The following is a 15673-nucleotide window of genomic DNA, read 5'->3' on the forward strand; positions in this document are numbered from 1 at the left end:
CGTGGATTGCTCTGGTTTTGCATTTTCGATCAGAAATCACAATGGAACACCTTCAGAACGTTGCATTTCTGCTCGAAAGAGCAATCCACGTCACCAGTGCTTTTCAATGAAAAACGCCATAAAGTATGTATTCAAACGATTTCTTTTAACGTCTGATCCTGTAATAGAATTTCCGAATAGAGTAACAACCAACGTGAGTGTACTTCATCTTCCCGATTATGCAGCTGAATTAGTTCTAACACGCTAGAAAACAGCAATACCTTATTTTAATATATATATATATATATATATATATATATATATATATATATATATATATATATATATATATATATATATATATATATATATATATATATATATATATATATATATATATATATATATATATATATATATATATATATATATATATATATATATATATATATATATATATATATATATATATATATATATATATATATATATATATATATATATATATATATATATATATATATAGCCAATAAATGTCTTACATGAAAGAGCATTATTCAATGAAAAAACCCAATGTTTGAACAAAATTAAAGAAATTTAAAAAAAAAACTCCTCCGTCATTTTTTTATGAACATGCTCGAAAGTATTCTCTATCAAATGAAAGAAACAGATATTTTTTCATTTTCCTCCGTTAGAGATACTACAATAGTGTTTTCGGCAAAGTTGCTTGATATAAGTTTTCATACAAAGATGTAGTCCTGTATCTCAACACATACGGAAAATAATTTTTTGATCATCCTAATAATAAGAACCACCCTAATACCATATGCTTCAATATATGGCTTATCATTCACTGATCATTTGTTCTGAAGACATCATGGCTCTAAAGTATGAGGCTAAGCCACAAATGTTTTTGTCCCCCTAAATTGTGGATCCGGACCACTGTGCAGTCTTATCGGTGCAGAAAAAGTGTAGCACTGGTGTAGTGCGATTGGTAAAAACGAACGGTTCAGGTGCAGCTTTCACTACACCGGTGTAGTGCAATTTAAAAACGAAAACGACATTATTGAATATATAAAACTACTTTGGGACTACTAGTCCCCGGTTTCCGCTTCCGAAAGCACCGATAACAATGAAGAAAATCTCCAAAAACGGAATTCGCTTCGATTTCTCAGCAACGATTCCGCCGATTTTCACGAATCATGATTCAAATTAAAGCTCTCGCTGTCCTAAAATATACTGTGAAATTTCATCCAGATCCGACTTCCGGTTCTGAAATTATAGGGCGATTAGTGTCAAAACATTCGAATCATAATTCAAAATGACGATGCAAAACTAGTACGCTTCGGTAGGTTTGATTGATATTTTTCAGGTGAAAAAATTGTGAATTTCTCATTATTTTATTAAATTTGTACCTACTTGTTAGTGTTATTAAAAAATCATGACAACAACGCTTTTCTATAAAAGTACACTTACTGCCTTTCTCATATAGAAAGTATAAGCAAACTCTAGTAAAATTCGACACTTATATAATTCGACACATTTCTTCGAGCTGAGCAATGTATGTGTCTATGTGTGTATGTGTGTGAGTATGTGTCAAATAATGCCACTCACAACATAGAAAATCTCGTAGGTCCCATAGGATGCTATGGAATTTCATCATGCTTTTATAGAGTAAAGTGTGTTGTCATTTAGAGTGACGATGCAAGAAAAGGTACAATGTTTCTAGATTTGGCTTACAACTAATTAAATTTGTAGGGTATATTAGTTACTTTCTAAACGAACCGACTTCGGATATACTGGTTCCAAGTTCCCGGTTCCAGAAATACCGGAAATGGTGGTCAAACAGTTTAAAACCAGACTCACCAGTGCTGAAAAAATTCGTTATAACAATGGTGACTCGAGCTTACATTGAGACAACACATATATCATCGTCCACCCAACGACGATTGTCGCTAATTGAATCATAACAAGTATCATGACTGCCGAACCCTTTCAGTATCATTGGAAAATGATTTCATTAAAATGTAAACAAATGTTATCCCCCTATCACCCGGCGATGAGCCAGTGATAGACGACAATATTTGTCTCATTCGACATTCAGTTGAGCATCAACGGTATCATATACATTCCTGAGAATCATCGTCAACCGGGTCGATTGGGCCCTTTCAATTATATGCAGTTGCCAACGCCCTGGGGAATAACTCTTTGTTTAATTTAATAAGTAAAATGTTTTCCAACGTATCTTTCCCAAGGCCAGTGCGTTGAATATAGAGAACCTAGGCAAGAGCACTGAAAGACCGTTCAACAGAAACTTGGTTCGATGGTGTGGATAATACAACCATTGCTACTGCATATATCTCTGGGTGCGTAGTCTTACGGCGCAACCAATGGTCCCACACGTTGTAGTTATGTTTTTGGCGTGGCTCTAGGTCCAAAGACTTAACTTGTTGAAGAAACCCGGTCTCGCAACCAAGATTCACGGATTCACCAAACATTTGCGTAAGATACTGATCAAAATCATCGGTAGACTCTGACGATTCTCTACTTGTACTAGCCGGTGTTTTACCCAGTTGGCAGATACGTTCCCATGTATCGACTATGTATTGCTGAATTTTATCTTTTTCCTCAGCCGTGAATATTTTAGAACCTCGATAGTTGAACCTTGGATCCAGATATAATGCCATCTGGACCGCCTTCAATTGGCGCAAAACGTTCAATCTATTGTTCAACGACCGTAGTAAATGGGGACTGAAAGAGTTTTCGCGATCTTTCTGTACCTCACTCGTTGCCATCAGCCATGCCATATAGAAGTCAGATAACGACACGTGCTTCTCTTGCATTTGCTTTGTGCAGATGTACAACGGCTTAAACGTATCATAGTAATGCTCAATGAACGACCATTGATTGGAAAGGTCTAGTTCGGGGAAATTATCGGCCAACTGGTTAAAAAACCTTTTTTGGTGTACGAACTATTCCATAATTTTGAATATACCACCCCATCGTGTTCTTCTCCAGACGGGTGGGTATGAAGCATCGTAGCTTTCAAACTCTGACCGGTACTTCACCAGCTTACATTTTCTAGCAACAGCAGTGATGGCTCGGATAGACTCATCGGATTTATCAACAACATCCAATATTGAAAGCTGTAAGGTATGCACGGCACATCTCACAAGAGTAATCCTTTCGGACAGTTCATTGGCCAGTTCAGCAGTAACGTTTCGTTCACATTGTTGATCATCCTCTATCACATCCGACTCATCCAGCTCATCTATGTTCGTACCATCAGCCTGCTGCTCTGTAGGCATTACGTACGTATCATTGTTTAATTTTCTAACCGTTGCCACCATATTATCCCCATTGTCGCATGTCACGGAAAATATGTTCTCAAGAGATTGACATTTCATTGTGACACGGTTCAAAGTCGTTGTAATCGGTTTCAGTAAGTCTTTGAGGCCTTCCCACTTGATGCAGGAAATAGGAAGATGATGGAAAGTCGTCAACTTAACTGCTGACGCAATTAGTAACTGCCGGTCAATAGCTATTAAACGCTTAGGAATTACACTTTCCTTCTTCTCCATTGGATAGGCAATTGTAAGGAGATTGTTTGCACATGCACGTTCCGTATGTACGGTACGAAAGTGACGGATGAAGTTTGCCAGGGGCAAATCTACTCTGGACATATGAACATGCTGATGCGGGATCAATGTTGCAGATAGCTTTATCGCCCTGTCTTACTACCAATGACGACGCAATGTCCGTCAGTGACCGCTGCAGCTTATTGCGGTCCGCTCTAGTTGTAGGTACCATCGTATAAATACCACACAAAATTTAGCCGTTAATGGTTTAACTCGAAATACGCTCCTCTATCTAAACACACACACTTGATAAATACTTCTTTGATCAATATTAAATTCGCACTATATCACTATAACCTCTTCTGAACCGGATTCGTTCGGAAAACGATACGAAACCTGACAGACTCTCGCTCCTACGCCTCCGACAAGTGCCGGAAGCAACGGTGGTATCTCATTGTTGCCCGGGAGATAATATTTTACCCGAGCTCTCACCTATCTGGCAGTGGGCCACGGTAGTGCACCACTTCATAGTCCAGCGCTCATCTATTCGTACCTGTCCCTTCGCATCTCTGTTCGCACCTGTCCCTCCAAACCGTAGTTAGCAATTCCAACAACCTACATATTTTCAGTTAGCTTTTCCAACAACCTTTTTAGTTATGCCAACGACCGATTTAGTTCAGTCAACACCCGCACTTTTTTCCAAAACCCAGCTGTTCCACATATGGTAATGTCGTCCCCGCTCTGTCGAATGCAATTGAAGTGAGCGTAGTACGCGGGATAGGTGATAAATTACGAACGTAGGCGCAATGCCTATCCGTGCGGGATATGTGCCAGTTCGTACATGGGTAACATGCTGGAAGGCCGCAGCATGAGAGGCATACGCTTAGTAAACCGGGTCGACCGGTTGCAACTTGGTCACATTTGTATGGAGCAAAAAATTTGTGCGCAGATTTTCCAAAACGGACTTCACGTCGTGAAAGTACGTCGCAAAACTACCAGAACGCACCATATGTCGTTACGTTCGGTTACCATAGTAAGCCGTGACAACGATTTTAAAAAATGCCTCTCGGTACGAACCATCATCATGGACACGTATATGGGCGGTCCGCTGTCCATGCCGCATCGATAGGCGTTAACGGTTAACACTGTATACATAACTACGGACGCGTATATGGGAGCGGTTCGCTGCATGTGCATCGCTGTTAGGCGTTAGCCATAGATACGTTCTTAACCAACCACCAATCTTAAACCACTTGTGCACTTAACAATTGTTACGACATGTACGACCCAGAACTTTACATCACTGGGTCGATGTGATCAACAGATGGAAACTTGGTCAAGTAACCCGGTTGCAAAAACATTTGCACACTATACGTACCATCAATGGTGGTTAGTTTTACTGTCAGTAAAATTTTTCGCACTATATCACTATACCATATAGTGGTATAGTGCGACATTCTATGTCTCTTGCCAACTGATTCTACTCTGGTTATCGGTCTCGTGGATAGTACATAACCTAGTGGAGGTATCGTACTAGGACTGTATAGCACGTCTCGAACGTCTTGACCGTTTGATGACGTGCTTATTTTTTTTAAATTTTTATTTCCCATACATCACCATACTCGTCTAAGATGTTCCCATCAGTTTGCATATGATGTACCATGAATGGCCCTTGTAATGGGATACATACCCATACCTGCCTTAGACGTTCCCATCAGTTTGCCATATGATGTACCATGAATGGCCCTTGTAGTGGGATACATCCCCATACCTGCCTTAGACGTTCCCATTAGTTTGCCATATGATGTACCATGAATGGCCCTTGTAGTGAGATACATCTCCATACCTGCCTTAGACGTTCTCATCAGTTTGCCGTATGATGTACCATTAATGGCCCTTGTACTGGGCATGTCAGCTAAACCGCCTTCTACGTTCCGGTCGGTCTGCCGCACGATGCGAGACATACTTGTCTCACTGACGGTAGCGTAGTATACGGTTCCGCTGGTTGCGGTGGACCGACGCGTTAAAGTTTTTACAAATTATGATAAAGTTGGCCTGTTTTGGCCACCAATCTATCTATAGGGGGACCACATTTCGGAACGTATGCGCCGAAAATATTGACTTTTGAGCAAAAAAAATGCATTTTGAGCGTATGGTCAATTTGGTCAGGAGGGATGCATGCCATGTGAGTGGACCTACCATGGTGCGGTACACTACGGTTTGGCTGGACAGGTACGAACAGAGAGGCATAATGGCTATATGAGCGAGTCCAACCATGATGTTGTACACGGATCAGGGTCATGTCGCCGAAAGCCATTTCGCCGAAAGCCGTTTCGCCGAAAGTCATTTCGCCGAAAGGGTCATTTCGCCGAATGTCATTTCGCCGAATGGGCCACTTCGCCGAATGTCATTTCGTCGAAAGCCATTTCGCCGAAAGGGTCATATCGACGATTCCTACAAATGTCTTAAAACCGTAATGGGAATCGATTTAAAATAAAGACAAATTGAAGATAATAACGTTAACGCCCGTTTTGTTGACCTACAATTGTACTTCTTGAATAAAGATTGATTCATGAACCTCAGAACGGAGTTCCCAAAGAAACTTGTTGACTACTAATCATCAAAGCAATTCCATAGGCATCTACCAAGCAAATGTATGTGGTATTTTCCGTTTACTAAATAAAAAAATATTTAATGCGGCTTCGCCACATCGATTTGATTCGTGTGCTGTCCGATCTCGCTACCGCTCGTTTGGACCTAACTAAAGCAATGAAACCTAGTTTTGAGTAGACCGGGCAAACGAGGCGGTTACAGGTTTGTATGCAAGAGGCCGCCGATTCCGACGGCGGGTCGGCGGCCAACTCAGCCGGCGTCGCCTCGGCAGCTTTATGCCGCCGAGCTATCTTGGCTTCGGTTATGTGGCTGCGCCACATCAGTTATACAGGAGGCATAAAAAATAATTTGATGTATTCGAAATTTCCCTTTCGGCGAAATTTCCCTTTCGGCGAAATGACCCTTTCGGCGAAATGACCCTTTCGGCGAAACTACTTTCGGCGAAATGACCTATTCGGCGAAACGACTTTCGGCGAAATGGCCTTCGGCGAAACGACTTTCGGCGAAATGGCTTTCGGCGCAATGACCCGCTCCCGTTGTACACTACGGTTTGGCTGGACAGGTACGAACAGAGAGGTATAATGGCTATATGAGCGAGTCCAACCATGATGTTGTACACTACGGTTTGGCTGGACAGGTACGAACAGAGAGGCATAATGGCTATATGAGCGAGTCCAACCATGATGTGGTGCACTATGGTTTGGTCGGAGGAGGTACAAGTAAATGGTCGATCGGTTGGTTAAACAGACGGAAGCGTGTTCTGTCGCTCTGTCGAACCGACTCCGACTAATGCGAAGAAGATTCAGGTGTCTGATGAATGTTATACGGCTACCACGTAATATGCGATAGCTAACGACAGTAGCAGATATTATGATTCGTCCTGATTAGTGTACCATCATCAACCATGGGCAGTGGTCGAACCGTAGTTGGCCGTCAAAGATGGGAATCTTTTTTCGATTGTTTTGCTTGACATCTAGCACCGCGTACAATCGGGGACGGCTAGTGTCTCATACGAACACGAATGTGTGAATGAAATACGTTGTGGTGAAATTCAATGGCACAGGATTTCGTATCCCAAGCCGTACTTTTTCTCTTGACACGAGAAGGGGAAGGAGGACGGTGATTTGATAGCTACCAAAGAACGGTGTTTAACGAAGGCGGCCATATCATAGTTCATACCAGATTTAACGGCTCATCACTGACTGACTGACCCGGACGAATTCTGGTTGATCCTACCAGTAATATACGCTTGTCTCAAAATTTAAGCCATGCATGTCTAAGTACAAACAGATTTAATGTGAAACCGCATAAGGTTCAGTATAACAGCTATAATTTACAAGATCATTTAACTAGTTACTTGGATAACTATGGAAAATCTAGAGCTAATACATGCCATAATGCAGGGACCTCGCGGATCCTGTGCAATTATTAGTCAAACCAATCGTCCTCCGTGACGCTTAAGTTGAAATCTGGATAATTTTGTTGATCGTATGGTCTCGCCCCGACGACGGATCTTTCAAATATCTGCCCTATCAACTATTGATGGTAGTATAGAGGACTGCCATGGTGGCAACGGGTAACGGGGAATCAGAGTTCGATTCCGGAGAGGGAGCCTGAGAAATGGCTACCACATCCAAGGAAGGCAGCAGGCGCGTAAATTAATCAATCCCGGCACGGGAAGGTAGTGACGAGAAATAACAATATAGGTCTCTTGACAAAGGGTTTGTAATTGGATTGAGTTGAGCATAAATCCTTCAACAAGGATCAAATGGAAGGCAAGTCTGGTGCTAGTAGCCGCGGTAATACCAGCTTAACTAGCGAATATTAAAATTGTTGCGGTTAAAACGTTCGAAGTTTAATGTTGTCCAACACGGGTGCTAATTTGATGTATTCGAAATTTCCCTTTCGGCGAAATTTCCCTTTCGGCGAAATGACCCTTTCGGCGAAATGACCCTTTCGGCGAAACTACTTTCGGCGAAATGACCTATTCGGCGAAACGACTTTCGGCGAAATGGCCTTCGGCGAAACGACTTTCGGCGAAATGGCTTTCGGCGCAATGACCCGCTCCCGTTGTACACTACGGTTTGGCTGGACAGGTACGAACAGAGAGGTATAATGGCTATATGAGCGAGTCCAACCATGATGTTGTACACTACGGTTTGGCTGGACAGGTACGAACAGAGAGGCATAATGGCTATATGAGCGAGTCCAACCATGATGTGGTGCACTATGGTTTGGTCGGAGGAGGTACAAGTAAATGGTCGATCGGTTGGTTAAACAGACGGAAGCGTGTTCTGTCGCTCTGTCGAACCGACTCCGACTAATGCGAAGAAGATTCAGGTGTCTGATGAATGTTATACGGCTACCACGTAATATGCGATAGCTAACGACAGTAGCAGATATTATGATTCGTCCTGATTAGTGTACCATCATCAACCATGGGCAGTGGTCGAACCGTAGTTGGCCGTCAAAGATGGGAATCTTTTTTCGATTGTTTTGCTTGACATCTAGCACCGCGTACAATCGGGGACGGCTAGTGTCTCATACGAACACGAATGTGTGAATGAAATACGTTGTGGTGAAATTCAATGGCACAGGATTTCGTATCCCAAGCCGTACTTTTTCTCTTGACACGAGAAGGGGAAGGAGGACGGTGATTTGATAGCTACCAAAGAACGGTGTTTAACGAAGGCGGCCATATCATAGTTCATACCAGATTTAACGGCTCATCACTGACTGACTGACCCGGACGAATTCTGGTTGATCCTACCAGTAATATACGCTTGTCTCAAAATTTAAGCCATGCATGTCTAAGTACAAACAGATTTAATGTGAAACCGCATAAGGTTCAGTATAACAGCTATAATTTACAAGATCATTTAACTAGTTACTTGGATAACTATGGAAAATCTAGAGCTAATACATGCCATAATGCAGGGACCTCGCGGATCCTGTGCAATTATTAGTCAAACCAATCGTCCTCCGTGACGCTTAAGTTGAAATCTGGATAATTTTGTTGATCGTATGGTCTCGCCCCGACGACGGATCTTTCAAATATCTGCCCTATCAACTATTGATGGTAGTATAGAGGACTGCCATGGTGGCAACGGGTAACGGGGAATCAGAGTTCGATTCCGGAGAGGGAGCCTGAGAAATGGCTACCACATCCAAGGAAGGCAGCAGGCGCGTAAATTAATCAATCCCGGCACGGGAAGGTAGTGACGAGAAATAACAATATAGGTCTCTTGACAAAGGGTTTGTAATTGGATTGAGTTGAGCATAAATCCTTCAACAAGGATCAAATGGAAGGCAAGTCTGGTGCTAGTAGCCGCGGTAATACCAGCTTAACTAGCGAATATTAAAATTGTTGCGGTTAAAACGTTCGAAGTTTAATGTTGTCCAACACGGGTGCTACTCCGAATGATGGTAGTAGGTCACTGGATTGTTGCGACTATAGGACTGGGTGTGCACACGGGCCGTCGGGTTCATGTGTATTGTTGTGGCATCCGTTGGCTTTTATCGAGTGCTGGCGTTTTCCACAAGCCCAGCTGCTATTACCTTGAACAAATTAGAGTGCTCTAAGCAGGCTATCCGTATGGCCGAGAATAATCTTGCATTGAATAATGAAATATGACCTCGGTCTTAATATTCCTTTTTTTGTAATCCAGATCAAGAGTTCTAACCAGCTATTAATTTTTAAAAGGCTACATTATGGTGCTCTCAGTAGCTTTCGGAAAACCAAAGCTTGGTTCCGAGGGAAGTATGGTTGCAAAGTTGAAACTTAAAGGAATTGACGGAAGGGCACCACCAGGAGTGGAGACTGCGGCTTAATTTGACTCAACACGGGAAAACTTACCAGATCCGAACTTATTGAGGTAAGACAGATTAATAGCTCTTTCTCAAAATTAAGGGTAGTAGTTCATGGCCTTTCGTAGTTCGTGGAATGATTTGTCTGGTTAATTCCGATAACGAACGTGACTCAATCAAATTAAGTAGAACGCTATCAGCAGTCAGACGATGATCCCGTCCGGTTGGTGGTCGGTGCGGCGGGGTGCTGTACGTTGGGCAACCATGCGGTGCAGTTTCTTCGTTAGCGCCGGTTCCGGCCGGCGAGTGTGACCTGATAATACGTCAACTCGTCGAGGTTGACTTCTGCTTAATAGGACAATTTGTGTTCAGCAAAGTGAGATTGAGCGATAACAGGTCCGTGATACCCTTAGATGTTCTGGGCTGCACGCGCGCTACAATGTGAGCAGCAGCGTGTACCATATTCCGAAAGGAACGGTAAATCACTGAAATGCTCATTTAGTCGGGATTATGGATTGAAATGGTCCATATGAACCTGGAATTCCCAGTAAGTGCTTGTCATTAGCTAGCGTTGATTATGTCCCTGCCCTTTGTACACACCGCCCATCGCTACTACCGATGGATTATTTAGTGAGGTCTTTGAAGGTGAACATTTGCTAGTCCCTCGGGATTACATTTGAATCGCTGAAGTTGACCGAACTTGATGATTTAGAGGAAGTAAAAGTCGTAACAAGGTTTCCGTAGGTGAACCTGCGGAAGGATCATTACTGTATTGATCATGAGCAGCAGCGTGTACCATATTCCGAAAGGAACGGTAAATCACTGAAATGCTCATTTAGTCGGGATTATGGATTGAAATGGTCCATACGAACCTGGAATTCCCAGTAAGTGCTGGTCATTAGCTAGCGTTGATTATGTCCCTGCCCTTTGTACACACCGCCCGTCGCTACTACCGATGGATTATTTAGTGAGGTCTTTGAAGATGAACATTTGCTAGTCCCTCGGGATTACATTTGAATCGCTGAAGTTGACCGAACTTGATGATTTAGAGGAAGTAAAAGTCGTAACAAGGTTTCCGTAGGTGAACCTGCGGAAGGATCATTACTGTATTGATCATACATCATACAATCGACCCGGCCCGATGCGAACATCCGCATACCTTTCTCGTACGCACAAATTGTTTGTGTTGAGAGAACGAAAATCACGCTACACGCATGTGTGTTTCTATTTTCTTCTACTCTTGGGCGCGAAATGCGTGCTCGTATACGGTGTTACAGAGAGAGAGTTCAAGTCGCTCACTCGGTCTCGCAGATACTCTGTGGAGTGCGGTGTGGTATCATCAATTGTGCAACCGATGAAGACCGCAGCTAAATGCGCGTCAGAATGTGAACTGCAGGACACATGAACACCGACAAGTTGAACGCATATCGCACATCGTATAACGTTACGATGTACACATTTTTGAGTGCCTATATTTATCGATTCAACTATACGTGCCCATGTACGTATGCGTAGTGACGTTTTCCTACCATGGTGGTAAAACGTTCAAGCTAGTCATACATCGATTGTATCGCATTGCGCGATACAGGACATCGATGGTTGATGCACATACATCGCATACTCCAGCCTGGCTTGGATACCCCCCTGATGTGTGTAGGCAGTGCATCGACATTTGACCATCCGACGAATAAGTAGGCCTCAAATAATGTGTGACTACTCCCTAAATTTATGCATAATAATAAGGGGAGGAGAAGAAACTAACAAGGATTCCCTGAGTAGCTGCTGGTTCACACTTGCAAATCACCCGACATAGGTCCCGTGGTGTTAGTTGTCCCATCGTAGCGATGTTCAGCTTTGAAGGCCTATGTCGCGAGCTGGGACTTACTGTACGTGGTGTACCGTTGTGTACGTGATGGATACGAACACCGTCCCGTATGCACCCGCTTACACCCTCAGTCTGGGTTGGCGGACTGTTGATCGGCAATGATAAAATCGAGGTACCTTCGAGACCCGTCTTGAAACACGGACTCTATCTTGCGCGCAAGCCAATGGTGCCGTTTTCCGTTTCCGCGGTAACGCACACTGAAAAACCATAGGCGTAAAAAACATAACTCTCTCGTTGTGTGGGATTACGGGCGAGACTCTCTGCTCGTCCCTCCATCCTCGGGTGTTATAGCCGGCATGCCGGTGGTGGTTCGCTTGCGTGCCATCATCGTGCCATAACATACCGTGAGTGTGCAGGATGTGACCTGAAAGATGGTGAACTATGCCTGATCAGGTTGAAGTCAGGGGAAACCCTGATGGAGGACCGAAGCAATTCTGACGTGCAAATCGATTGTCAGAATTGGGCATAGGGGCGAAAGACCAATCGAACCATCTAGTAGCTGGTTCCCTCCGAAGTTTCCCTCAGGATAGCTGGAGCACGCAACATTTCGGAATCTATTCTTATCTGGTAAAGCGAATGATAAGAGGCCTTAGGTTAGAAATGATCTTAACCTATTCTCAAACTATAAATGGGTATGTATCGTAACATTCTTGGATGATGTTATTGCAACGTAACGTCGGACACTGACCCTCTGTTAGGTCTAGGTATCTTCCGTCGACGTGAAATATATCTTTGTGTTTAGTGGGCCAAGTTTTGGTAAGCAGAACTGGTGCTGTGGGATGAACCAAACGTAATGTTACGGCGCCTAAATAGACGACGCATCATAGATACCATAAAAAATGTTATTAGCTAATGACAGCAGGACGGTGGACATGGAAGTTGTCATCCGCTAAGGAGTGTGTAACAACTCTCCTGCCAAAGCTAGTGGCCCTTAAAATGGATGGCGCTCCAGTCGTTTGCCTATACATTACCGCTGATGTACAAGTGGTGCGGTTCGCCCAGGGTGCCGCACTTTGAGACGTCAGTGAGTAGGAGGGTCTGGTGGTGTGCGTTGCAGTGCCTGGCGTAAGCCGACATGGAGCCGCCACTAGCACAGATCTTGGTGGTAGTAGCAAATATTCGAAAGAGATCTTGGATGACTGAAATGGAGGAGGGTTTCGTGTCAACAGCAGTTGAACACGAGTTAGCCAATCCTAAGCTCTATGCGAAACCTGATATATATTAAGCATTTAACCAAATACACCACCGCCGTGCCGTGTATTGATGCAACATCCACTAGTACATAATAAACGAGCAAAAGGGAATCCGGTTATTATTCCGGAGCCTGTTGAGTATACGTTTGCATTGGTATGCTTACTGGAAACGGTAGTGCCTTTGTAATCATGGTAACATGAATCTTTTTCTCGAGACACTAACGGGAGGTATCAGAAGAGTTATCTTTTCTGTTTAACAGTCATACCGACTACGGAATTCTTTCACAGAGAGATGTGGTTGGACAGACTGCAAGAGCATGGTTTTTACAGCTGTGTCGATGTACTCTCCTTGGTCCATGAAAATCGAAGATTGGGACAAGCAAACTCTCAACAGCTTGTACCGAATCCGCAGCAGGTCTCCAAGATGTAGAGTCTCTAGTCGATAGAATAATGTAGGTAAGGGAGGTCGGCAAATTGGATCCGTAACTTCGGGATAAGGATTGGCTCTGAAGACTGGGATGACTCGGGCTCTTATCCTACCATCTGTCGCTCGAGTAAGCCCTTCATTCGATTGCGTTTCGTTGTAGGGTTTTGCCTCAATGTGCTTCGTGCGATCGATTTAGTTCGTACGTACTGTGCACTGTAGTCATCAATAAACAGTCAATTCGGAACTGCACGGCTGAGGGAATCCGACTGTCTAATTAAAACAAAGCATTGTGATGGCCTCAACTGGTGTTGACACAATGTGTTTTCTGCCCAGTGCTCTGAATGTCAACGTGAAGAAATTCAAGCAAGCGGGTAAACGGCGGGAGTAACTATGACTCTCTTAAGGTAGCCAAATGCCTTGTCATCTAATTAGTGACGCGCATGAATGGATTAACGAGATTCCCTCTGTCCCTATCTACTATCTAGCGAAACCACAGCCAAGGGAACGGGCTTGAAAACACTAGCGGGGAAAGAAGACCCTGTTGAGCTTGACTCTAGTCTGGCATTGTAAGGCGATATAAGAGGTGCAGAATAGGTGGAAGCTCGGGTAAAATATTATCTCCCGAGCACCAATGAGATACCACCACTCTTACTGTTGCCTTATTTACATGATCAGGTGGAACAAGTGCTGGGGTTATTGCAACCTCTTGGCATACGGTTTCTTGTTCAGCGTTCAGCCATGTCGTCATTTCTGGCAATAATGCAGAAGACAGAGCCTGTGGTCGTTCGTCCGATGCGTGTCCTGGCGTGTGGTCCGAACCGGGTTCTCCGCTGATCGGTGCGTACGAGGCTTGCTTCACGGTGCGCAATACGGCGTCCGGTCCGGTTGGTCCTGAAGTAGGGTCCCGTCCGCGTGCGGAAAGGCCACAGTCCGCTCAACTTTCACACATTACGCCGATGACAGTAGACATCTGGACACTCCAAGTCATGGACAGTGCCAGGTGCGGAGTTTGACTGGGGCGGTACATCTCCAAAACAATAACGGAGGTGTCCAAAGGTCCGCTCAGTGTGGACAGAAACCACACGCTGAGCATAAGGACAAAAGCTGGCTTGATCTCGATGTTCAGTACATATTGAGACAGCGAAAGCTAGGCATCACGATCCTTTTGGTTTAATGAGTTTTTAGCAAGAGGTGTCATGAAAGTTACCACAGGGATAACTGGCTTGTGGCCGCCAAGCGTTCATAGCGACGTGGCTTTTTGATCCTTCGATGTCGGCTCTTCCTATCATTGTTCACCCTTTCAAGGGAGCGTGAGCTGGGGTTAAACCGTCGTGAGACAGGTTAGTTTTACCCTACTGGTGTGCATATAATCACTGTCTTAACGGTATTCCTGTGCAGTACGAGAGGACCCATAGGAACGAACCAATGGCTCAATACTAGTTCGACCGGACTGTGGTATAACGCTACGTTCGTTGGATTATGCCTGAACGCCTCTAAGGTCGTAACCAAAACGAGCTGACAGTGTATCCTATAGGTGGTCGTTGATCATATGGCATAAAACTCTACAAGACTTGCTAGTGTGATCTCACGTTGGCATTTTATTGATAGAGCCCGTATGCATTGTCATACAGGGTCTGACACTCGAAGTGTAACCAACTCCAATCCAATGGATTATTCTCTTTGGGCCATTTCGGAGAGCAAAGTCCGAACTAAAAGATACACCAGTCTCGAGGCGCTGAAAAAAGTTATTGTCCGCGAGTGGGCCAAAATACCTGCAAATCACATTCGGGCAGCTTGCGATTCGTTTTTTGACCGTCTCAAGGCCATAGTCAAGGCAAAAGGTGGTCATATCGAGCAAAAGTGAATTGATTCTGAATTTTGTATTATTTTAACACATTTTGTACTTTGAATTAAGTAAAAGTAATTTTCCAAACTGAATTTATGGCCTTTTTAATTGGTTACACTTCGAGTGCCGGACCCTGTACAGCAAGTACATCGCTAATATGCTGGAACGCTGGTGGCATTGTTGAGCATCAATATATAATGTCGATACCTGAGACCCCCTACAAACGATAGGTTTACAGGCTGGGGGTTGCGAGTGGCAGAGGAAGTTTCTATATTCCGATCTATTCAGACTACCCATGCTGGCTGGTTTATTAACTCAACAATTCCAATATGTAAACATATGTAC

At 43.8% G+C, this 15673-nt stretch overlaps 1 protein-coding gene and 1 non-coding gene across 4 annotated transcripts in view; one reads left to right on the forward strand and one right to left on the reverse strand.

Annotated features, from left to right (window-relative positions):
• The window catches only part of LOC131427598 (potassium/sodium hyperpolarization-activated cyclic nucleotide-gated channel 2), a 1904453-nt gene that overhangs the window by 557212 nt on the left and 1331568 nt on the right, over positions 1–15673 (reverse strand). The window lies entirely within an intron of this gene.
• On the forward strand, positions 11671–15639 carry LOC131433516 (large subunit ribosomal RNA). Its single transcript, XR_009230275.1, has one exon. It is a non-coding gene; the product is annotated as a large subunit ribosomal RNA (ribosomal RNA).

Source organism: Malaya genurostris, chromosome 2, assembly GCF_030247185.1.
Source record: "Malaya genurostris strain Urasoe2022 chromosome 2, Malgen_1.1, whole genome shotgun sequence".
Taxonomy (NCBI): domain Eukaryota; kingdom Metazoa; phylum Arthropoda; class Insecta; order Diptera; family Culicidae; genus Malaya; species Malaya genurostris.